The sequence below is a fragment of the Lepidothrix coronata genome, unplaced genomic scaffold, assembly GCF_001604755.1.
Source record: "Lepidothrix coronata isolate B3197 unplaced genomic scaffold, Lepidothrix_coronata-1.0 Scaffold112, whole genome shotgun sequence".
NCBI classification, from domain to species: Eukaryota; Metazoa; Chordata; class Aves; order Passeriformes; family Pipridae; genus Lepidothrix; species Lepidothrix coronata.
In genome coordinates this window covers 2671863-2697391 of record NW_016690292.1, presented here as the reverse complement: position 1 = coordinate 2697391, position 25529 = coordinate 2671863, and the positions used below count along the sequence as shown (strand labels likewise).

Genomic DNA, 25529 nt, shown 5'->3' with positions numbered 1-25529 from the left:
ACTGCAATTATTTTTCACAAGATGAAGAATGAGGTCTGTTGCCTGTTATGAATAATAGAGTATGGTAATATCACAGCTATATATGCAAACTCTGCAGACTGGCAGCACAGCTGCTAAACGTTACGTTTTTAAAATATGTACAATCTGTTGTCAACAGAATTAAAACCAGGAACATTATATGGTTTGTTTCTGCATGAGAGTGTTTTGTGGGGAAATTTTAATGATGAATTGTTCTACATTTTGGTCTTTAAAAAAAATAAATTTCTGAGTCTTTGCACCCTTCTAGTGAATTGGGGAGATTCTCAAATCAAGACTTGGAATTGTAATGGCCAGCCTGACATTTCCTGGGCCTGACTGGATACCTGAGCTTGATTAGTTTTCTAGCATACCTGCTCTGCCAAGCTGGAGAGGCTCACACGCTCCACAGCTGAGCTTGAAGTGGTTGCACTGTAAACCTCATTTCAATTAAAAGGTGAATCCTGTTCCGGTAGTGGAAAGTTGTTTTATTGTTCCCCTCCCCTGATATGGATGCAAGTGGAAGTGTTGAAGGGAAGTGTTACGGCTGTTGTTTTTGTAGTTTGTTGTTATCTTCCATCTTCATATACAAAAAAGTGAGAAATGCAGCATGCCCAGCTGTCTGAGAGCAAATGTGAATCGGCAAGATAAACCTTCAGAGGCTGTAATGGGCCTGACTACAGATGATCCTTTAGCACTTCATTGCTATCCTGTAGCCTGCATCCTGGTTTGAACCACAAGCAGCAGGAGGAATAAGGTGGAAATACAGCAAAGAACCCATAGTAGTCCATCATTTTGATGCTGACAAGGGATTGATGTGCACTCGGGACATCTTCTGCTCTCCTACTCCTGACTATGGAGTAGGAAAATAAGAGAGAACAACCCAGAAATGTGAGAAATGAGTAAATGCGAAGAATATAGTACATTTAAGTTTACTGTTCCTCACCAGGAAAATGCTAGAACAGTCTTTGGAGTCCTGCTGTTTCAGAGAAGATGCAGAGAAGCACTCTCCCAAAATGCCATCACTGGGGTGAGGGAGCCTGGTGCTGCTGAGCAGCTCCTCAGGTGTTTCTGTGCTCCATTCCTCTCACCTGCAAAAAGAAATGCCGGCATTAGCAGATCTCTGATTGTGTCTGTGCTGGCAGAGGGTCCCAGGACTGATTTATAGCACTTGTTCAGCTTTCAGCGAGCAGCAAATGTGTTGCTTAATTATTCATGGCAGATGTATTATTGCAGGAAATTAAGACATCGAGGAAACAAGTAAAAACTATTACTGAATAGAGCTATAAACAAGGTAAGGTGGAAAGAGATGCTGGGAACAGCGCTGAGATGCTGAAAAACCTTTGTGCTCAGAAACATTTCACACCTTCTGAAAATAATTGGTTAAATTCCCAGATATGTTAAGTCATCGTTTGTAGTACATAATTAAATATTCTATTAGCTAACAAGCTGGTTTTAATTTGTTACATTTGTCATCTAAATCACGCATTTGTGAATGTGTGAAGCCTTCCTATGGCTTCTTTCAGCATGTCTACTTATGTAACAACACAGTTCGGTTTGCGTCTGACTTCCCTCGAAAGATTTGGCGTGTTACTTGTGTGGGACAGTTTAGGTCAACCTTTGGCTTTCTGTACACCAAAGGGTTTGAGTTCCGTGTCCCTGAGCTACTGCTGTGCCTGGAGCAATGGTGTATGATGCTGCTGCAGAGTGAGACCCAAGGCTTAGCTGCTGGCACTAGATTTCCATTGTTTGAAACCGCTCTGCAGGCAGGAACACATCCACCCAGCTCTCTTTCAGGTGGTGCTGTAGCTTTATTCAAAGATCTCTTTGTGTGTGTTGGTGACCTGTGCCGTGAACCTGTCCTCTAACCTGTGTCTAATGCCCCACACTCATACAGAGGCCAGAGCTGTTGGCTTTGAAGAGCACCAGCACTTTCTTGCTCATCAGGTGGCATAGGAGGAGCCTGGTGTTTGACTGCTCTTCTGTAGGTGTAGAGACAGTTTCTCATTTATTGTTGCTCCAAGTTCCCATTGGCTTTAAACCTTGCACATTTCATGACAATTTTTCGAACATGTATTAGCTGACCAAACCTTACTGAGAAGGAAGTGGTTTAAAGAAAACCCTTTCAACTTCTCCTTCTGGAATAGAATCATTAGCTTTATTAAAAAAATTATAGGGAACATCTCTAAGTTTGTGTGTAACCTCAGGCTTCCAAGAGTTCCCATTTCATTACTGTTCATAAGCTCATTATTTTGGTACATCTGCAGTAATTTTGAAGCCCTTTACTTTATAATTTCAATTATGTAGTTTGAAATGTAATGATATTAGAAGTCCTGTTATGGAGGACTTGGAGCAATTTTAAGGCGAGCAAATGGGTGATTCAGCATTGTATCACAGAGAGCGTGTCTACAGACAGGGTTACTCTTAGAACAGTCTTTTCTGTGGTACAGGTATTCAGAGCAGCAAAAATTCGGTAATTTCATTATACATAGTCTTTCAAATTCAGCGACAAAATAGCCTCATGTGGTTCATTCCTGTGATGAGAGGGAAGGTATTTGAGTCCATTTGCAAACTTCAGCTATTTGGAGATTGTGCAAATATGGGTGGTGGAAGGAAAATACTCTGTAACTTGTCCTGTAAGGTTAATTTTCCTGACTCTTGCAAGCATGGTTTATGTACAGCACGTATATGAATGTAATGTGATACAAATGGGGCAAAAAAAAGAGGTCGTGCAAGAATCACACTGAATCATCAACATTGAGGAACACATTCCTAATTGTGTTTTCTGAAAGCTTGTGCTGTACACGTGCATCTCAGGATCGCCCAAACAGAGCTTTGCTTGCAGACCTAATCAATTGGTTCTCGAGCTGTTTAGCTTTTTAATTACTCTTGTCAAAGTGAAAATTATGTGAAAGGACTTGACTGTGCAATTAGCTGCTGAACATTTTCTCCAGCAATAGTGAGAAAACAATACCAAGTCCCAGAATAGCAGTAGATACAACCATAGGAACAAATCTGCTTCAGCAAAGAAAGAGATATTCTAGTAACTAATCTGAATGAAAGATAATTTATTTTTTAAATATGCATATATTCACAGATGCGAGGAGAAAAGGCTGTTTGTGTGAGAAAAGCCTGTCCCCAGCTGAATGGCAGGTTGGTTATCACTTGCTGATTTCCCTCTGATTTGAGGGCCCTGCTCTTCACAGGCAGAGGCTGCAGCTCTGCCCACAGTCAGGGCTGAGCATGTAGGAAGAGGTGCCATCTCTTTGACCTCCAGGCTGCTGAGGGCTAAATTTTAGGAAAAAAGGGTTCACCTTTCCTGTGCTGCAGCTGGGGGAGAGCTCACAGTGCGTTTCTTCTGTGGACTGCGATAGCCTGGTTAGTGTTCACTCAGTGATCTATAGATCATCCGCTCAGACAAATTATATCTCTCAACAGCTTCACACTAAACTAATCTGGGCATTTAAAAAATAAATAAATGAGGCAGTGTCTATAAAGAGCTCCCATCTAGTGAAGTGGAGCAGTTGGGGCCTGATTAATGAATCCCATTTTCCAGCCTGCGTGTGTGTTCACCGCTCCCCTCCGCCAAGCTCTGTCATCCAGGACAGCCCTTGTTGAAATGCTCCATGCGCTGCTGGCATCTCTGGTTGGGACCATGGTGGGGCCAGGACTTTCACCACTGTGGTCACTTCTTGGCCAGGGTGCAGAAGACAGAGCTCCTGCAGGATGTCTGTACCTTGAAATGCATTGCAGGAGCGGCACAACCCTGTGCAGTGGGGTGTGTTTGGGGAAGTATCTGGTGCCCCTCAGAAGCGTAGCGCATTGTCTTTCACAAAGATAAAACAGTGTTTTTTACAAACGAGGTTGACAACACAGGTTGAATTTTCTGACTGTTAGGTGGCTGAGCTGGTGGAAGGGGTTTGTGTCACTGTTTGTGCCAACTGACCGGGCTAACACACTTCTCCCGAGGACAGCGGCTGAACAAATCCTGGTGCTCGCCCTCCAGTGTTTGGAAATGCTTAATAGATTTGGAGGCTCAGAATTTTAATGCAGCTCTTTTCTGCGTTGAGAGAGGCCTTTGAAGTCACTTGAATGCTTTACTAAGCGTACACGCCAGATTTTAGTTTATTTGTAGCAGGGTGCTTGATGATTTCTGATCTTCATTAGGCTGTGTACCGGAAGGTCAGTCTGCACACATACGCACATGCCTAAAATAATTTGTTCTTGCTGCCTTTTAGCACCTGCTGCACATGTACATGTTACTAGAAAAAAGAAATTGCTTCTTTTTCATAGCAAATAACAAATTTCTCCCAAGATGCAGCATTTTTCACAAGGACTCAAGTTTCCAGGACCATACACGGGCAGGATTTTTTCTTTTCCCAGGAGATGGTGAGGCCAGATCCAGCAGTACTGAGACCATCCATTCCTTGTGGAGTTCTGAAAGCAGATGAAAGGGCTCAGAAACCAGAGGGATACTTTTATTGTGTCTGAAGTAGCACATCAACTTCTGGGTTTGGATTATCGCTAGAAGCAGCAAGATATGAGTAGTAGAATATATAGCCTGGGTATGTGTGTAAGCTGGCTGCAGTGAAATAAAGGAAACCAACACATTTCAAGCCTAATTGTGTTTTTTGGGCAATTGGAGAATTGGACAGTATGCAATAGCAACTCCTTTTTGTGTGTGATACCTGTTTAATTCAGTGCTTGAGACAGAAGGGCTTTGGCAGTGAATGGTCCGTCTGCAGGGAAGGACACGGGTGGTGTGAATTGCCAGTTTTTTAGCTGAAGAAGCTGGAAGGAGTGTACTGAGTGGAACCTGGGACTCTGGGAGGGAAAAGTCTCATGGTTAAAGCAGTTTTTGGTGTCTCAGAGGTTTGAATTCCAGAAGGCGTGGACATGCCCCTAATCGTGAAGGGGAGTAAATTTTAAAGGGAAAATGTAACCTAAATGGAGAAGATGGTGCCATTCCGGTTACACCGTGAGAGAATTTGCTACTGGGACAAAACCTCATCACTTTTCAGATTACAGAAAGTTCCAGATTGTGTCTGGTGCTTGCCATTGTGTGAATGTTAATGCTGAGGCATGTACTGCATGTCCCTTGGAAGAACAGTGAAGAGATGCTTTCTGTTCTGAGACTTGCTAAGAAATTATGGAGAAATTGAGTCTGGGCTGTGAGCATGAAGTTTTTAAGCTGCAAAAAGGGTAAACAGGAGGAAAAGCTGCATCTGCCTGGGGAAATTTAAATACTTTTCTCAACATGTTTGCAGATAGATCACCTTACAGGTATGTGAGAAAGGTTTGCATTTTTGAGCCCCAAGAGGTGCTTGAGAGATGCTCCCTCCTCCCCCTTTGCTTCTTGTCATTTAACATTTTCGAAGCTCTTTGGGTAGTTATATTTTTGTCCCTGTAATAATTATTAAATTATAAATTATTTTTATAAGCAAACCCTCTTGACTGTGGATAAGCAATCTTCGTAAATTATTTGGTGGGATACTTTTGAAGTTTCTTCATTGCTTATGACAAGATGTTTCTGTTGCTGTCACTGTTGATGATTCATACCTCAAGTGAAGTGCTTAGCACTTCAGAAAACGTGTAACACAGTCAGTCTTACTCAAAGTCTTTCCATCTTAAAAAAAAAAAGGGGGAGGGAGAAAAAGGGGGGGGAAAGAGAGCTGTGGTGGGCTGTTCTAAAATGATGCGTGAGGCTAGTCTGCAGGACTGGCTCCAAAATGTGGAGAGGGAGGCAAGGGCCCTTCACTGATACTGAATCAGAGGAGAAACTGAGATAACACCTGTTCTTAAATCCTTTATTTTCTCCTAAGCACATGTATGAGCAGTCAGGGGAGTTGGTGACTCTACTAATGCTTGCGTGTGTGCATGGGAAGAGGGTGCTCACTGCAATCCTGTGTGTTTTGGGGCATTCTGGTTGACCAGCTGGGCTCACAGCGCTGGATTGCATGTTCTTGCCTCAGCCATGGGGGATCTGGGTGGGTGATCAGAAGGAAGTGGAAAATGAAGAGGCTTTAGACTGGTTAGAGGAAAAAAAAAGTAAGATGGATTATTGAAGTACTGGCACCATTTGGTTGTGGCTGTGTGCTCAGAGTCTGTGTTGGAGCAAAAAGGGATCCCTATTAAAATTATACAAATACAAACCTTTTAAGGGCTGGAGGAGGAGGTAGCTGGCTGCCTAAATTCCTGCTGTTTTGCCATTACTGATGTTTTCCCTGTGAGAAGCTTCAGTGAGGAAGCCTGACAGATGGCAACAAAGGGAGCGGTGCAAACAAGGGCACTCCTGCAATATAAATGTTGAGCTTTAACTGTTTCACTGAAGTGTCTGAAACACATGTAAGAATTTGGGCAGGACTACACAGGCGTGTTACAGCAGTTAGGTGAAATTTCAGGAAAAAAGCAGTGGCGGTTGTTTTTTCCCCAGCCAAGCTGAATTCCAGGGATGCCTCTGGGAGCAGCTGCGTGCCCTGAATGCTGATGGGCAGCTGGTGCCGGTCCTGCGCCCCCACCAACTTCCTCCACGTTTCAAGAAAACTCTCCCGATCTTGTTTCAGCCATCACATTATAGGAGTGCATTTGCAGCTGTACGAGTGCAGTGAAAAGGAGGGAAAACTATAAATGAGCCAGAAGAGTTTAGGGAGGGGGGGTGGGATCTGGCTGGTTTGGACAGGTGGTATTTGGGGGCCCTGTACTGACAACCAGTCAGGATTAAAGGACAAATTCACTTGTTTCAAATAGCTATTCCAGGTTTTGGTAGGGTTTTCGCTTTCTGAATTCTCTTGTTCTCATAGAAGGGTGGAGGAGTCTGGGGAATTGAAGCATGTGTTGCTGGAACTGGACGAGGTAAACTAAGTGGAGGAAATTTTAGATAAATTGAGATGATCATGATGTAGGCAGTTTATAGACTTGTGTCTTTTAAATCAAAAGCATCATTGTAGCTGCTGCGTGTTTGGGAGCACTTAAGGTTTGAGTGGACTATAAAAACGTGTGCAGATGTTCTTCCTTCTCAACTCCCAGCATTCAGGATATTCAAACCACTGCAGTGGCTTTCTTTAGAAGTTGTTTTATGGGGATCTCCACAATATCTTAAAACCAAAACAAGACTTTCTTGCCATTATTTAACCTTCATTAGGGGCACATGTAAAAAAACCACTCCAGTGTGTGTTTCCGCAGGTATAAATTACAGCATTTACACTACAAAGAGAAAGCCTTTTGAGTCAAAAGGAAAAGGTGGTGGAGTGGAAAGGTGAGCTGCTGTACCTCCACCTCAATACCTGATCTCTGAATGCTGGGTTTCTTACCCCGGCTTTGTGCTACTGCTGTGGCAGGCATGAGTTCGAGGTGAATTTGTGCTAGTTTAGACTGCTTTTTTTTGTTTGGGAGTCACTGATGTACTAATGAATGAGACCCTCATAGGACCTTCTGTATTGCCTGTTGCACGTTTATCTGAAATGCTGACAGAGAAACTAATACTCTTTTTCAATATTAAAGAACAACAACAGCTTATTTAACACTGAATAAGAAAGGTTTCAGCAGCAGTGTACTTCAGTGAAATAACGAAGATATTTCTGTGAGCTGCTCTACATCAAAGCTTTATGGAGCAGGATTTCTCTGCCACGATTGACCTCTGCAGTGTTTCAGAGTGCTGGTGCTTTGCCCATCAGCCAGCTCCATGTTTTTGCTTTGACTAGTGGTGTTCCTGCTTAAACCACAGAAAAGGACTTTTATCTAAGCACTTTCTGGGAAAACTTTTTCTTCAACTGTGTGGACTTTGGGAATCAAATGCCACAAATGTTTTTTTTCAGTTGCCATATGAGCATACTTGGCAGACATAGAAGAAACTTGAGTAAAAGGGAGTTTCTCAGGGAAGAAACTCTCCTTTTTGGTGGTTTCTGCAAAACTGAGTGCATGTGTTTTCAGTGGCATTCATTTTTGTCTTCTGGATTTAGTGCATATGATTTGGTGCATTTTGATGTATTGCTGGTGTTTTAGCACTCTTACTCATCAAGGAGCTCTGTCTCATTTGAACATGTGAGCTTTATTTCTGCACATTGTGTAATGGAAAGTGAGAGTCATTTATTGTCTCTGTTAATGGGATATGTGATCTGGATCAAAGTTCTCTTGAAACTCATAATAGCCAGCCTGTTATCAGTTGATGCTGACCAATATCAGTCATTTTCCCTATAGGAAATGAAAATGTTCCATCGTTAGGCCAGGGTTACCTTCACATTTCTCCCTCATCTCCATATTTCAGTCATGTGCTGCTTTGCACTGGAGACAGTTTGCATGCCACATAGCTCAGGTCTCAGTCTGCAAATCTGTTTTTTTCCCTGTGGATTTTTACACGTTGGTAACTTTCCAAAGAGCCTGGTTCAGCCCATCAGCCTCAGAAGCTGTTCCATTTTGGCTGGGATTCCCCTTGCAGAGGACTGTATGGAGGGGTATCCTTCTCCATGTGTCCATGGGTGTTTCTTCCCTTGTTACCCTTTCCCAGGCAGGGCTCAAGGCAGTGCCCATGGTATATTTACAGCTCTTTGTATCAAACACAAATAAAACCATCCGTAGCCCATGCATTTTCTTCCTTGAAGAAAGTGAATCAAAACCGGGAATGGCAGCTCAGGTGGTCATGCTTTGTACAGAAGCATTGTCTTGGAAAAGCCAAGAAGAGCCTCTAAAAGCAGATGTAGCTCGAGTGACACTGCTCCATCTGGGTGTGCAGGCAGGTTTGGATTCTGCTTCCCATTCTGCTCTTGGCTTGCTGGGGAGGAGGAAGGACTTGGCAAGGATGCTCAGTGTGGCACAGACTTTATTTGTCCTTCCAGACATGGAAATTAAAATGCCTCAGTGTTTATGGAGGAAGGTGGTTAACACGGCTAGTTACAGTTAGTCTCCTTATGCTGATTTCCTTGGGTTTTTTGTGTATTTTCAGTAATGGCTAATGAATTTAAGAAACAGATGAGTAATTTTTGCTTTAATTAAGACTAATCTTGTGATTTGAAGTAATATGCTGGGTTTTGCTGTGGTTTTTTTGTGTTTTAAAAGCTGATATGGAGAAAAAGCAGCTCAATAGACAATTTAATGAGGGATAAAAATTATCAGGTCATGCATTCTCTCCTTGTATTGTTCAGCCATAACATAATATATATCCTGTCATTATTCCCACCCCATCCATTAGCCATCACAGTTCAGAAATAAACAAATTACCTGCTCCCTTCTCCATTAAATGTAATTTTATAAACTGCATTATAACAAAGCTAACTGAGCTATAAGTAAGGGAAAAAGACCTTAGTTTTCAATGTAAATGGCATAAATCTGATTGTGCAGAGAGGATGTGTGGGAAGGTATTGTTGCTGTAAGGATATTACATGAATAAATTTTTTAAAAAATTAAAGAACTGTTTTAAAATTCAGTAGTTGCAATCAAGAAGTAAAATTCTTTTTGGGGAAAATGGAAGTGCTTCTCCTCCTAGAGGTGCATACTGAAAATCAAGAGTCAAAAATCAGAGTTTGCAACCAGAATGATACAAATGGTTATACATCAAACCTTTTGATGGTGAGAGTGGTGGTCAGTTGGAAAAAGGAACCAAAAGAGGCTTGCGAGTCTTCATTTGTGGAGATATTCAAAGATCAGCAGAACAAGCTCCTGAGCTGCCTTCTTTAAACTTTAAACGCTGCTTTAAAGTTAGTATTTCTCTGAGCAAGAGGTCAGAGTAGCTGACATGTATGTGTCCCTTCCAACTTAAATTATTCACTCCTTTGTGCAACAGACTAAGACAGTTCATTTAAGAAATTTGGGACACAACTTTGTCATTCCTTCTGTATGGCAGCTACTCAGAGCACTTAGCAGCAGGGTGAGAGGTGATGTATTTCCATGATACCTTGTGTGCAGCTTCTGGGGACACGTGTGTGAAAACAGCAGGTGAGCTGGAAATGCAGAAATGTATCTACAAAAGTAGTACCTTAAATTTTACCTTGATTTAGATGTCCTCTTCCTTTTTGACTGGGAAATGGGGGAGACATTTCTCTTCTTTCTAGCTTTTTGACTGTATTTCCTTTTTATGGGGATGGAAAAAGCTGGGGCATAACATTATTCAGTACAGCATGGGGTATGCTGTAAATGAGCGTTGATCTCTCCTTTCTGGGCTTTGCATTATTTATAGATCAGCCTCTGCATAATTGCATTTGAATACTAGCAACTAGTCATGTTTGCCATAAAAATAGAAAATGCATATTTTAGACAATATCTTTAGAACTGTTTTATCTTTTCCCTTTGGGTGTCCCTGTCATTCTGAACTTTCCTAGACTCCAACTCCTGGTAACCCCTTGGGCATCCTTTTCTTTGGTGATCCTGTGCTTTCTCCTGGCAGCTGCAGCCAGGTTTCGTGGCAATACCATTGGGCTGATGTTTCCTCTGATGGTGGGGAAGTCATCTGGCCTCAGTTTATTTCTGGTCTCATTTGGGTGACCCTGAAATAAAGGTTTTCCTTTTTCATGTTGGGCAAAGGGAGACGAGCTGATTCTCTCAGCATAGAGTGTGTGTGAGAATTCAATCTTGGAGAACCTTGGGGTGAATTTGGAAAGAAGTCATCTGAATTGATAATCAAAAGTTCAAGTGAGAGCTGTAGGGAAGGTTGAGGTTGCTGCAGAGTGTTTGCTAATTAGGAAAGGAGGGCAGTGCTTTTCCAGAGAGTCACTTAAGAGCTTCAGACCTGCTTCTGTATATTCCATAATGCCTGTTGTTCTGACGGGACGCTTCAGAGAGTGCGTGTGCTTCCGCGGCCGTGTGCCGAGCTGGCGTGCCACTCGTGTCCCCCTGACTGATCAGTTTTGTTTCTGTAATTGGCAGGCAGTGATGAATGCAGTCCTTGAGCAAGTTGCTCTTGTTTTTCCTGTGTTTAAAAACGTCAAGTGGACATGTTAAATAATGCCCTCGCCTTCCCTGCCGCACTTGTGAAAGTAGCAGCCAGTGTATGGTGAGTGAATCGGGAGGCTTTTTGTCTTCTTTCAGTGGCCCGTTCAGTGTTAGGAAGGCACGATAGTTTCTCTGCTAATTCTCTGCTAAATATTTTGTTTATATAAAAACACAGTTTTTCCTTTTAAATCCCAGCTCCACCCCCAGCCCAAGCTGTGTGTTTTTTGTGCTGGGAAGGGGCTGGCTGCAGAATCTGTCAGCATCAGCCTGGAGCTCAGGTGGGTGTAGCGATTAGATGTGGGACCTGATTATCATTTCAGGAGCAGAAGACAATCAACATTACACCTAATTACAAGTGTGCTTGTTTAATCTCTTAACGTTTCTTGTTTGACCTGTGTCATGCCTGATCCTTCGAGCCCCTGTAAATGGTGTCAAGGATTGCTGCCTCCTGCTCACTATGCTTGCTTGCCGGAGTGTCTTGACTGTATGTGTCTGAGTCGGTCCTCTCTTTTTCAGATTGAGGTTAAATCCATTTAAGGTAAACAGATTAACACATTTCCCCATGTCTAACGTGAGAGCAGCGAGTCTGTCATTTCCCTAAAAGCATTGCATGCGACAGGTCCCAGATGCTGAGCTTTTCTGGGCAGCTTCGTTATTTGCTTGACTGGATGGGTTTTACAGCTGGTGTCCGGCTGTTCTTTGTTATGTTTATCTGCAGTCTCTGGGGCTAATCAGATTAGCAGATAGCATAATCTTGCTAAATATCTGATTCCCTTCTGAGCCCTGGGGTGTCAGCTTTGCTGGTCCCTGTGGTTTCTGGTGGGGGGGCTGTGCCTTGGGACGTGGCAGAGGTCACTCGGAGGCAGCAGCTGCGTCTCCTTGGTCCTGCACTGGAGTCCAGCATGGGCTTGTTCTGGCTGTTCTGTTATGGCTTTGTGCAATCAGTGTGTATGTGAAGGTACAGTCAGCTGAAAGGAATTGGCTTGGATGATTGGCCTGAGGATCTGTCCTTGCTCCATATTTTTAAGTTTTCTACTGCAGGTTCTTCAACGCAAGTTACTGTTGCTTGGTTGTGAGGCAGAGGCTGTTGGGTTCCCAGGAACACCTCAGGTGGCTTGGGCTGTTTGGAAGTGGCAGTTTGACCCGTCTCTGGGACTTCTTCAGCCTGGAGAGCCCTGGTGTGGGCTGCCAGCATTACAGGACATGGCTGTAAAGATGTTGCAGAAAGTAGGACTAGGACAAGACTGCTGGTGGGTTGTGGTGGATCTCAGTTCTAAAGAGTGTTTGATGGGGAGAAGGAAACCAGTGGAGACAGGAAATAAAAGAAATACAAAATCCACTCTGTGATTGCAGAAACTGGGGGGTTGGCATGTTTATGACTTGTCTGTAATTTGCCACGTGCTGAAACTGAGCACAGCATAGCTCAGCCTGAAACAAATTATTTTAGTGGCTGTAAGAAGAATCAGTATGGCAGCATTATATTTGTAAAGCACATCCAGCACATGCAATGAGTATATATAGAATATTATTCCTTCTGTATAAAATATCTTTGATTTTTCTTTTTTGAAGAAGTGTGTCATGCTATGAAATATACAGCCTAGAGCTCTACACAGGTTGAAACTCTTTGTGTGGGTTTTTTTTTTTTAAAGTTTCGACTGCCAGAGTCCAAAGTTGCAAAAGCCCTGTTTGTACTGGTAAATGGTTTTTAATTGGGAAAATTTGCTGAATGTGGACTGTACTACCTACTTCTGCCCTCTGTGTAACCAAGACACATTTGTTGCTCCTCTGAGTGAGCCATCAAAGCTTCCTGGTAGGGCATTGCTGCCTGCCTCCTGCTCCCAGAGCAGCAGGAGCAGGTGAAGCCATCTCTATTCGATGTACTTGATGTCCCTTAACAGAGCCCTCATTTGCTGCAGGCTTGTCTGAAGTGGGAGAAAGCTCACAAAAATGTTGATAATTCATGATAATGCTCAGGTAAAATGCATGTGGATTGCTGACTTCAGGAGTGTTGCCATTAACCAGACTCTACCTGCTGCCTTTTCCCCTTGAAATGACACCAACTTTGGTGGTGGTGGTGGACATAATTTAAATAGTCTATGGGCTTTCATGGGATCTTAGGGTTTGTTAGTTTTATTCAGCTGTATAGAGGTCCTGCTCAGGAACCTAAGCTGACTCTCTGTAGCCCTTTCCTAAAGCCTTTGTGCTTTCCAAAGAGGAAAGTGCCAGCGTCACGCTCTAGTTCTGTGAGTCCTGAGTACAGACTCATGCTGGTTCTGTTGGAGCAGGAGCAGCATCTTGCCTGTCTGTGCTGACACTCCAGTGTCTGTCACAGGTGCAAGGATCCTTTTTTTCCCCCCCTTGTAGCCTCAGGAGAGTCTTTATGGGGCTTAGACAGAGAACACTTAAACCTCAACATTTTTTGTTATAACAACTGTAACAGCAAAAAGTAATGGAAGGTTCTGGGTAGGAAAGTATGGAATTTATGGACTTCCTAATGCTGTCAGGGGTTTTCAGTCATGCTGCCTCCGGGACCAAGCTTTTTTTCCCCATATTGATGAACTCCTTCATTGCACAACAGCAGGAGGAGAAAAATCAGCAAGCCCAGTGAGATCTCCTGAAGGAGGACACAATTTCATACTCAGGATCTCTTCACATAAGGCACAAGTTCCACTTCATGATGCACATATCCTATACATATTTATTTAAACACTGCAGCTAGTCCAGCCTGCAGCTTCTGTAGGAACCCCACCGTTGTGGCTTGCTGGTGTTTACTCCTTTATCCCTCCTCAGTGCCAAGACTGATCTCCACACCACAGATCTCTGACCTAAGTGGTTGCCCTTTAAATTGAACTGCATTTCTGAGCATCTGTAATTTTGGGGGCAGGTGGTTGTCGTTTATTAAAAGGGTTTCTGATACTGTTAATATATTCCTGAACTGGCAGGATGCGCTGAGGCCTTTCCTTACAACAGTGTTTAATGAGCTGGAGAGAAAGTTCAGCATTTCAGAGGCACCAGAGTGGAGAGGAGGGACTTGCCCTGCCCTGATCAGCAGGACTCAGTTCCCACTTCAGAGATCAGGCTTGATCTGTTCCAGGCTCCTCTGAATAAAATCTTGCCTGTGCTTGTTGAAACTTATTTAATTGACAAGACTATTGTGTGGGGAAACAAGTGCAGCAGTGCAATAACTTGCTGGTTGTACACTGTAGTCACTAAGTGGTTTTACTGGGCTTGTGTCCTGTCTGATTCCAGTGGGGTTTTCCATGCTTTGCTCAGGGAATGGCAGGCAGAGCTTTGGATCAGGCACCAGAGGGGGAGGTAGGATTTTAAAGCAGTATTACTTTTTTTTTCTCTGTTTATCTGTCAGCTGTCATCAATATATGAGGATGCAGTTTCTGCTGCTTTGGCAGGAACTTTGCTTTGACAAATGACAACGTGGCTGCTTTTGTTCCTGTCCAAGAGATGGATGTCCCAGTGTGTGGTTCCCACCATGGCTGGACACAGGAGTAAAGGCAGTGGAACAGGTGCAGATTCTCTGCAGCTCTGGGGTGTGATACAGGAATGAGTCTCCCTCTGTCTTCCCTCCCTCCCTGGATTTCACTGTAAGAGCCTCAGTTACTGCTTGGTTCTTAGACTGGGAAACAGACTTTTTTGGGAGTTTTTTTCATTAACAGTTTCTGTCACAGAGGTATCAGTCTGCAGGAAAGTGCATCGGGGAGGAATTATTGCCCTACATTTCCATAAAACCCATAGTGAGTTAGAAACAGTTGGAAACTAGATAGCGCTAAAAAATACTAAGTTTTAGGTTCTTATTTTATGAAAGGATCCCTTTTGGGTGGATCTTAATGCTTATATTGAGACATATTTAAGCTCTGCAGTTCATAAGAATTAACCTTTTCCGAGAAGGGGTCACCCAAAAGCTGAACCGTGTTAAAATCAGGAATACAAATCCTCCGGTTTTTTCTTTCAGTGTCACAGAGGTGAGAATAATTTAAAAAAAATTAAAAAAAGAAGAAAAATATTGTTTGCTTCCTGGGCATTTTAGGTCCAGAATTGCTTAAAAACAACTGTATCGTGACCTGAACATACTGCCATCCCAAAATTGTTAGCTAATGGGGAGTGCTGTGATTCCATCATCTGTAACATTAAAATATTGCTGACTTGCATGATGGAAAGCCCCACACTGCATTTGTGGGTGGCCTTGTAAAGGTGCAGCCACAGCCTGAAAGAAGGGGTCTGGAGAGGGACCAAGAACGTGCTTTCCTGACCTACTGCAGACGCTCAGAGAGCCTTTTCCATTTCCTGCCTCTTGGATTATTTGGCACAACCGTAGGGTTTATTAATTCCTGCACTTGGATCTCAGCTCAGAACTTTATCACCAGATCTTGCTGAGCCAAAATTTGCATTACACCCACCTTAGAGCCTCTGTATTACAATGGAGAGCTAGTTCCTATAAAGCAGCCTCTTTTGACCTAGCAGAGAAAAGCCTAACAGGAATCAGAGGCTGGAGGAGCTGGCTAAAACATGTCCTGTGTCAGAATGGAGGTCAGACTGGATGATGGAGTAGACCATTCAGTCCTAAAAATCTATGAATATTAATATGCATCTATTATAGTATAGAGTACAGTGAGGTCATTGATTAATGCCATTTCTGCCCTAAGCCGTTGTCCTGTAAGGGGATTCTCCAAGTCTCCTGCTTCTGATGCTGCTCTGGGGCACCTCACTGACTAGAGGTTAATTATCTGTTGTGGGGCTATTAAAACAAAAGACTTAACTGTTTCAAATTTATCACTTTTACATTCAGCTGAATTACTGTTTCTCTTGCAAGTATGAAATGGGATCACCCGGCTCAGTCTTTTCTCTCAGACAGTTCTCTGGAGTTTTGTCAACCCCGTTGTCGAAGGGCAGGTCACAGTTGATGTAGGTATTAGATTATTTTGCCTTAGAAATTCTCCTGCCTTTTTACAATAATGTACTTTTGTATTCTTCCATATCCATGCTCTTTCTAATGTCTAGTTTCCTTTCACGACTGCGCCTGCACGGAGCAGCTCACTGAAAGCATCTACTTAGGTACTTATGTCCAGTGCCTTTCTGAGTGGTTACAGTTAATTTAGAATCCAGAGAAGTGTACTGTTGGTTTAAATTATTCCCTACAAAATGCGTTGCCTTAAATTAGACAACGCTGACTTTCATCTGCTTTTGCTGACCATTTATGCAGGTTTGTTACATGGATAAATAAAACCAACCCTACCGTGTTACCATTCTGATTTAGTTCCATCTTGGAGAACTGTCTATCCTTGTGCTCATCTGGTTTTCCTAATTGAGTAATAAGTTCTGGTCTTGGGTCAGAACTTCGCGACTCTACGGTGTTGGTGTTTTTGCTGTGCTGAAAATTAAATGGATCGAGTTGTCCTGGGAATTTCACCGAGTAGCAAACAGGCCCTGAGTTGGCCTTATGAAAATATCGCTCAGAGAAAATGGCTAGTCTAACAACATCACAAAAAACAGATGCTGCTGTGTCTTTTTCAGAGGACTCAGAGCTGTGAGAGGGGAACCCTGAGGCGTGAGTGGGAGGGAGTCGTGTCCTGGCAGCTGTGGACAACAAGCCTTTCCTGCTTACTGCGGTGGGAAGCTGCCAGTGGTTCATCCAGGTTGAAGCACCCAAGTTTGGTACGAACCCAAATCGATCCAGAGACTCAGACTGTGCCATAGCAGCCTGGAAAACAAGCAATAATGTGGGCAGCATTAGTTCCTATGGATGGTATTCATCATGTGTCGATGTCCCAATTTCATCCTGCCTTTCTCTGCTCAGACAGGATTGCTCTAAGCTGTTCACAACAGATGTTTGTCTAGCATGTTCTTAAAAACTTCTGGTGAGAGAAGAGCCCACCATTTCCTCAGCAAGCTGCTCCAGTGTTTAACTGTCAGTATATTTATATCTTGAGAGTATGGTATAGGAGTTTACCCCAAACATTCAAACCTTAAACTCCCTTTCAGCAACTTTGTGACTATGAATTGTTGTCCATTTGCATGACTTGAAAAAAAAAAAGGAAAAAAAGTTCCTTTTCATCTTGCCATTTCTTTCCAGATCTTTGAAGGCTGTTCTCATGTTCTCACCCTCCCTGCTGCCACTGCTCCTTCTTTTCTTCCTAAGCAAGATAAACTTCATTATTGTTGTCACCTTGTTTTCCTCCATTCTCATCCAGCCTTTCCTGACTGCTGAGACTCTCTGTGACAGCCTCCCCTCCGGTAGTTTCACCCATGGTTCATGTGAGCTGTCTCCCATGTAGCTGGAGTTGTTGGGTGTTTTTTGTTCTGCTCATTTGCTTTCTCGGAGTAGCCAAGGTTGCCAACACTAAGCAGTACTTATGACAGTTCCTAGTAGTATTTCTGAAAACTCTGTATGCTTGCAGTCTGTGACACAGTTCACTGTTGGGGACACTGAATTCCATTAGAAACACAGGGGAAAATGCAGGAAGATAACCACTGATTTGATAGGAGATAATTCAGAGGATTATACAACTAATGCACCTTGGTTGTTGCACCTTGAGCTGTTGTTCACGTTTATGCACATATAGGCGATAGCCCATAGCTGGAGTTGCTACTGCACACCTCCTCCCTGCTCTCCAGAGGTGCAGGAGGGTCAGTGGGCCTAGCCTGGCTGCTCCTCATCCCTCCCACCTGCAGACTCTCCTGTCTTGCTGCTCCATGCTCTCCAGCTAATGGATGCTAGTTGCTGTATTTAGCCACATACTGTGGGCAGGCTTTCTCTCTCTCGTGGCTGACCTTAAAACTAGATGGAATAACTTGTCATGGTAGATGCTTCCTCAGTACAGCGGTTGAATTGCTGTGGCTGAAGGAGTGTTGCCAGGAACAGGCTCCCTTCCCTCATTTCCCTCCCTTTCCAGTGAAGCTATTGTGCTGCTTGTGCAGTTAATATTTTTCTTTTGAGAGGGCCTATTTCTTGACAGTTCCCCATTCCTTCTCCAGGAGGATGCAGCAGGTGAGAAGGACCCTTTTTAATGCCATGTCCAAGGTGTTTAAGTACTAGAATAAAAGGATTTGCCCAGGCTGAACACATTTGTCAGCTGCCTCTCCAGCCAGCTGGTTCTCAGTCTGAGCTCCCAGACTGAGCTTCAAAGTCGCTAAGCCTTAGCTGCTCTGCTAGTCTCAGTAACATTTCTCTCCACCTGAAAGATTTAATAACACCTTCACTTGCACCACACAAAGCAGATTGTCTTAAGGATCCCGACAAGCAAGGCATGTATGTCCTCCTCCAGTATGTAGGTTATTACCTGGAGATTGCAGATGGGCACTTCTGCTGTCTCTGCAAAACCCCTTCCATCTTCCAAGGAACAAGGAGCTAGCCATTATGAGAGGACAGCAAATATCGATGTCTGTGCACCCTGATGGATGGTTAATCAAAGAGGACCCACAAATGATAGACTTACCTCGTTTTGCTTCTTATTACCATTGGAGGATCCCAGAACTGCCAGGAAAAAAATCAGAGCTGTGAGCACATGTGATGGGCACACATTGACAGTTTCTCTTGTCAGTGCTCAGACTCGAGTCCTTGTCAGTCTAGTTGTTATCTGCTGACTTGTACACAAACCTCCGTAAGGTTTCATTGTACTGTGCTCCATGTTACACAAAGTGCTAAACTTTCCCCTTATGCCATGCAAAAGTGGCTTTATCAGGTTGATAAGGAGTAATAGCTCAGCTTCTCCAGGGAGGAGTTGAGTGCTCTGACCATTTAATGCAGTTTCCTTGAAGGTGGGGAGAAAAAAAAAATGGAACGATGCTTTGGTTTTGTTCATGCTGTTTCAATACCCACACCAGTGCCTCCTCCTCCAGATACTTCTCTAAAATCTCCCCCATACTGGGGTTAGTGGGCCAGCAACACCAATACTTGTCAAACTGGCAAGAACATCACATGGCTTATCTGTAAAGAGTGAGAAAATAGTAATTGCTTGTCATTGCTTACCTGCTTTGTTAGCTGATACTGAGAGATCTGATGGTAAAAAATGTGATGTTGATAGTTTACTCCTTGGTGTCCATGAATTAGCTCTTGAACCTGCATGTAAGTGGGAATTAGGAATGTCTGTAAGAGCTGGATACAATGGGAAATGAAAGGGCACTTGAGAAATCAAGAAGAAAGATCTGTTTATATAAAATACGTATATGATATATCTCCCATTGAATTTAGCTTTTGTGATGGTGCCAGAGTCTAAATAGTTTGGTTTCTCATGGACAAAGTTAAAGTCATTCTGAGGCTAGAGGAAAAGGGCTGTCTGCTGTGATTGCTGCTGGCAGCAGAACCTGCTCTTTCCCTACTTTCATGGTCACATTCAGTGGGCTGGAGAGTTGCTAAAGGCAGTTTCCTGAAAACTGAGACTTGGCAACAGTGGCCTCTACGTGCTGCTCCTCTTTTTACTCACCACATGGCTATTGTTAGTCTAGGAACAGTCAAAAATAAATAAAAATATAGCAATACAAAGAGTTAATGGAATTGCCAGTCTGTGATACTGGTCTCCTGCTCTCATTTTGCCATGTCAGAACTGATAAAGTTTGTTGCAGTCATCACTCTCTTTTGATTAACTGATACAGCCTTCTTTTGAGCATTTTATATCTCACATGTCAAGCTCTTTTTTTGCAGTGACAAAGGGCTGGTTTAGTATATCCAAAAAAAGGCAAAATCTGTTGTTTGTGGCTCTAAAATGCTCAGTTACTTGATTACTTAGTGGAAGTTGCAACTGGGATTCATTTTGTGTGTAGACTTAACATAATAACTGAATGTAAATGGAGGTGATGTGTTGAAACAGAAGTGGGAAGTGTCTCTCAAAGTGTTTTAATGTTGGTAGTTTGTGTGTGGCAGTCCTGTGTAGCGGGAGCTCCACTGAACTGCTTTTCTTTTGGAGTGCTGGCATACAGCAATTCTGAAATTATAATGATACCCCCACATTTTGTGGTGCACTTTGTAAGCGTCAGTAAGTACAGCAGAAAAATTGTTTGTCTGGCAACCAGCAGAGCAGGGAAGGTAAATGGTGGAAACCTGATTAAAAAAGAAATAGAAGATGTGTTGTCTAGCCAAAGGTGTGAGGAATATCACGAGCACCAGGTACCTGTGAATAACACTGTTCAGGGGTGCCTGGGAATAACAGTGCTCAGGGGCTTGCCATTCCCTGTGCTAGGGTTGCAAGATGCGAAAACATTTGAAATAATTGTAAGTGAAGTTAATTTGGAAGGGCTGTGGCTGCTAGTCAAGTAATATTTCTGTGTAAGGGAGATAAATTTGCAGGTTGATATCCTGCACAGTTCATACGGTCTTGGAGGTATTGAAAGAAGTCATCTTTCATTAGCAATGGTCATACTTTATGCTTACAGCAGAGAGCTTGTAGATGATTCTGAACACAGTGAAACATAGGAGAGGGAGACTGACCCCTAAATGCAGCCCCTTCCTGCTGAAGGCAGGTAGCAAAGAATTCCATCTTCTGATGAGGAAAGGAGTGCAGCGTCATGGACTGGCGTACAGGCACACAATACATTGGTACTGAGCTGCTGAGGGAGCTCTGGAGATGTACCAGGAGAGGTGGGAGGAGCTGAGTTCAGCCTTAGGAGATGGATGAAAGTGTGGCCTCTCTGCTGTCTTGAACTGCCCTATAGGAGGGGGTGGAGCAGAGAGTGTAGAGCAGGAGTAGTCAGGCTCTTCTGGCAGGTTTGTGGTGATACAGTGAGAGCCAACAGAGACAAAAGCTCCAACATGGGAAACAGTGATAAGCTATAATTGTTAGGTTTTTTTTTTATTTCCTAACCACAAAGATGGCCAAAGGTCATACAAGAGCCCCAGGAGGATGTTTTGGATTGTCCACCCTTGAAAATACTCAAAGCTCAACTGAATGGGGCCCCAGGAAACCTGATCCAGCTTCAGAGTTGGACCCAACTTCGAAGTTGGCACTGCTTTAAGTGGGTGTTTGGAAAGGATGACCTCCAAAAGTCCATTCCAACCTAAATTATTCTGTGAATCATAAGCTGTTGACATGCTCAGAACTGTGGTGGGGTGTGTATGTGTGCACAGAATGTATACGATGAAACAAATTCTATGTCCATTTTGTTTGATTTCTTTTGTTATTTAATCCACTGCATTTGATTGCACTCCAATTTTTCTTTTATCTTTGAGACATATGGATGGAATGGAGCTCAGTGTTTGTTGAAGCCAGTCCCTGCTGCTGCAACATGCATCCAACCATGTCCTGGAATCCAATTAATAAGTCTATTGATGTGGTGATTATCCATGTTTGAAAATAGTGGGTTTGTTTATTTAAACGTGGGCTCTGATGGATGTGTACAGTCATAGTGTCTGCCATCTTTAGTCATCCAGTTGCTCAATAGCTGTCATAACAGATAAGTTTAGCAGAGATGAGATGGAGAGATACAGGAGATTGTGTTGAAGTTTGCTATTAATAATTGAAATAAAGGATCAGGTGGTGTTAGTAGCTTTTCCTCTTGGAGGGCAGAGCAGCACTGGAGGAGGCTTCTGAACAAGGTGGTCGATTCTCCCTCCTGAGAGCTTCTCAAGGTTCAGCCTGACATCACCACCACTCAAAATGATCTTGTGTTGGTGAGGGTTCCACTTCAAGCAGAAGGTTGGACTGGAGACCTCTTGAGGTCCCTTCCCAGCTACAGTTTTATGATTCAAGGGAGTCTTTTCCATAAAAAGTTGAAGAGAATTGTTTCTGTTTTCTTCCCTTCCTTCACCTGTATCGTTGCAGAAGTGGTTCCAGGCTCTGTGAAGACAGTTACATCTGATCCAGCTTTTATTTGTGCTGCATATATTTCCACCTTTTGCAGGTGTACCATTCAAGACATCCAAAAACACTTTCCTCAAATATCTAGGACAAAAATATTTTAGCAAGCTATCACTTGCTTAGGTCAAATGAGATACCATCAAGTTTGTTTCAACGTTTGCTTTGTTTTTCTGCCTGGCCTATAGGACTGGAAATCAGGGTTCAGGGTGTCACTTTTGGCAAGCAGAGCACATTCTGTCTGGATGGCCCTTTTAAAACTCCTAATGCAGAGTTTTCCTTGTTTCTTTCATAAATGGAATGGTCTTCTCAATGTTAAAGAAAAAAACACAACAAAACAAAAAGGGTTTGCAGTACTCTGACTCATTTAGCTACAGTCAGTCTCTGTAAATCATGCCAAAATGGCAACAAACCTGGATTTTAAGAAAACTTCAGAATTTTGAAAGTGGAATTACAGAGCAGATGTCCCAAACAGTTGAGATCTGTTTCCTCAATAAAATGATGAGCAAAGAATTGGAAGAGAGAAGGAGCCTAAAAAGAACATACATTTCTCCTTAATCCTGCCTATCAACTCCTTAAATTCAGGTTTCTCCTTCTTGTGCAACTGCAAACTCGCACTTGGACAGCAGTGAAGCAGCAATGAAGTTGTTTCTGTCCTCCTTCCTTTCTGTAGCACGTTTGACAATGTGTGACAGTCCCGCATTCAATTTAAGCTGTTTTAATTTTAGCAGACTGCGTTCTGACTGATCTGTTAAAGAATCATTATTCCAGGAAGGAAAAAAAGACCCTGAATCTCTACATCCAAGAAGGAGATAAGAATCACAAAGGCACCTCTGGGGGTTTTCTGGAGTGCCTAGGTCTGTGTTAGAGAACTGCTCTCCTTCTGCCCTGGGTTCCCCCATCCAGAAGGGATTATCCATGAAGTGTGAGCTTGGTTGCAAGCCAGCCCATCACTGCCTAATGGCATTACGTGCAGTGTGGATATACTCAGAAACCACTGTGCATGAATTACATACATGGATGCCTGCTAATACAGTAAGAACAGCACTAATATTGCTCTATGTAATTTATTTCGTGAAGTTCAGTTATTTGTAGGTGAAGCGCCAAATTAGCAAAACAAAAGTGGCTGGTAAGGTTAATAATGATCACAGCAGTCTGAAAGATAAGTCCCTGACTGCTGCAGTGTCACTGTTGAATTTATAATACTTTGAATGGGGCTTTCTAATACTTTGAATTTAAAACACCAGCCTCCAAAGTGATTTGGTGCAACTCAATGAAAACACTTAATAGCCTTTAAGACACCTGGAATAGGAGGCTGTCTTTCCTTAGGGTGGTGGACAGGTGTGTCACTTCTCTCTGGGATGTGGCAGTGTGATGGCTTTACAATGCCAAGACAGTCGGAAGTTTTAAATTAATGTGTGATTAATTTCCATACTGTCATCATCCTTTCTCAGACCTCTAATTCATATGCCAGCTTTATCATCGGTAATAGTGGTAAAATGCTTGGCTGAAGGAAATGTGCATCTCAGATTATGACTGGTGCTGTTGGGTGATTTCAGCACTTTGCAAATCGTGTTGTCAGCCTTGGTTTTACAGTCTAGGCACGGAGAATGTGGGCAGCTGCTGTTGTGCTGGTGGGCTTGTTCTCCCAGATTACAGTTCATCTGCTTTTCTACCTTTATCTCACATTTAATTACCTGAGGTTATATTATAACAACGGCTGAATTGCATGTTTTGTATGACTCGACAGCATAGTTCCAAATTTGCACAGTAAACACGCCTTTGAGGCTGCTGGAGAGTCATAAATAAACTTCTTTTTCATTCCATAACCATGGTTAGAGTGGAGATCTGGACACGCACTTGCATATTACAGTGCGAGGGTGGGTTTCTAAGCAGCCTTGTTAACAAACACTTCCTTGCATGTGATCAACAGATCTGCAGGTTTTCTTGAAACTTGGAAATGGTGTATCGTGAGGGCACTGTAGATGTGATCTTGTAAATTAAACGAAGACTGAGCAGTTTCTTGGTTCAGTTTAAATTATATAGGAGAATTAACAAAAGCCACACTCAGATGCATAACTTAAAAAATTAAAAAAAAAAATAAGGGAGGGGATGAGGAAAAAAAAGGTGCTGGTAAGAGGATGAATGATAATCTCAAGATGCCCAAACCCAAATGCCTGCTTTTTCTTGGTGTTCAGTAGGCTGATGGTGGTAAAGGATTATGGATTCTACTAGCAGATAGTATGAAGCAAATTCAAAAAATTCTACAAGAATCAACACACAATATCACTTTTTCTTTTTGTTTGTTTGTTTGTTTTAAGATCTTTAGTCTGTGGAGTCTTATAGGGGTTATGTAAGACACAAAACATTTTACTGTTATTAAGAAGAGGATAAACATGGATCTGAGGTACATTTTGGGGGAAAGAGAGAAAAGGCACAGAGATGGAATGGAACCCTTTTCAGCTAAAGGATCATATTTAGCACACAAACAAGTGGGTATAAGTGACAACAAATGACTTTTTTAAAAACTACAATCTGTTTTCCAACAGTGCTTCTGTGACCATAACTTTGGAACGTTTTTCCAGCGAGAAGTGTGGCTGAAACTCAGACCTCTTTTAACCTGTTGCAAGATCACTTTACAGAAGGGTTTGTGCAGTGCAACCCTGGTGAGGCTGTGGGACCCGACCCTACTTCAGAGAGCCCCTTCCAGCCCTCTGTGCCCATACATTTTGGCTGTCCCATGTCACTCTTGCTCTGCCAAGCTCCAGTGCTCAGTTTGTTGCTGCTTAGTTTTTGTACTTCACATTCCTCTTTGATAATGGTGACAGGCAACAACCCGTTTGATACCCTGTTGGTGTAACTAATTCCAGCTCAGCAAATGGGAAACCCCCCTTTGATAAACATTTATTCTTGGAGAACACAAGCAGAGCTGGCAGGCACCTACCTTCAAGTCAGTCCTTAAAACGCAACATGAAAGTCAAAGATTGGTGATAGGCAGGTGATTATTTCTGCATGGGTAATTCTCAAGCAAGATCCATTTGCCTATATATAGGTGTGCTACCCTCACTGTTAATAGGCCTGAGTAACTAAAAACATTCACCTGAGGCAGGCATAATTGGACAGGCTCTTTTGTTTCATCCTGTTCTCTCTAGGCTGTGTTACAGTTTGCACTGACCTGCAGTAGGTAAGGAAGGCTGATGTTCTTTCAAGCCTCAGATTCACATGCAGATTTGTGTTTCACCCTGGTGTATGTCCTTCACAAAATATACTGGGATGTCATATCCCCAAGGTGGAAACAGTGCCTCTTTCTCATGCATGTAAAACCTGAGAGGTGCAGTTAACTTTCTCTGAGGTAGCTTGTCATTTCCTTTGCTGGTCTGGATTTTAGTTCAGCAAATTGAGTGTCAAGCCAGGAACCCTGGGACTCAGTCAACAAGGCAGGGAATGGGTGAGGGAGACTTAGACACAGCACTCTAGAAGACAGGGGTTTTTTTCTAAGTATTTCCTCTGTAGTCTCCACGAAGAGCTTAAAAGCAAGCTGAACCTTGCAAGTTTTACATCTATGTGTACGTCCCTTAAACTTGTAGTATGGGATAATTTTGTCTGGCAGCGATGATGAAAGTGGTGCAGGCAAACAGTGGTATGTGAAATCTCTGTAAGCAGCATACTTGTTTTCTGCTCTTATGGCAGGTGCAGCCTTCCATGTATTTGTACCTGGCCTGAAAGCCCATGTCAGGAGTGACAGTTTCTTTGGGTTTAGTCATATGCTGTAATTCCCTGCCACCAATTCGTTGG

The 25529-nt window shown here is 42.9% G+C and overlaps 1 protein-coding gene across 22 annotated transcripts in view; it reads left to right on the top strand.

The window, feature by feature from the left end:
• The window catches only part of PTPRF (protein tyrosine phosphatase, receptor type F), a 375587-nt gene that overhangs the window by 142589 nt on the left and 207469 nt on the right, over positions 1–25529 (top strand). Inside the window, exons 1-2 of one of the 22 annotated variants that reach the window (XM_017824680.1) lie at positions 12786–12791; positions 15799–15801. The exons of the other annotated variants lie outside the window; for them this stretch is intronic. The gene's annotated coding sequence lies outside the window, so the exon portion shown is untranslated. Of the gene's footprint in view, positions 1–12785; positions 12792–15798; positions 15802–25529 lie in introns of those variants that run through there. 22 annotated transcript variants of the gene reach the window in all.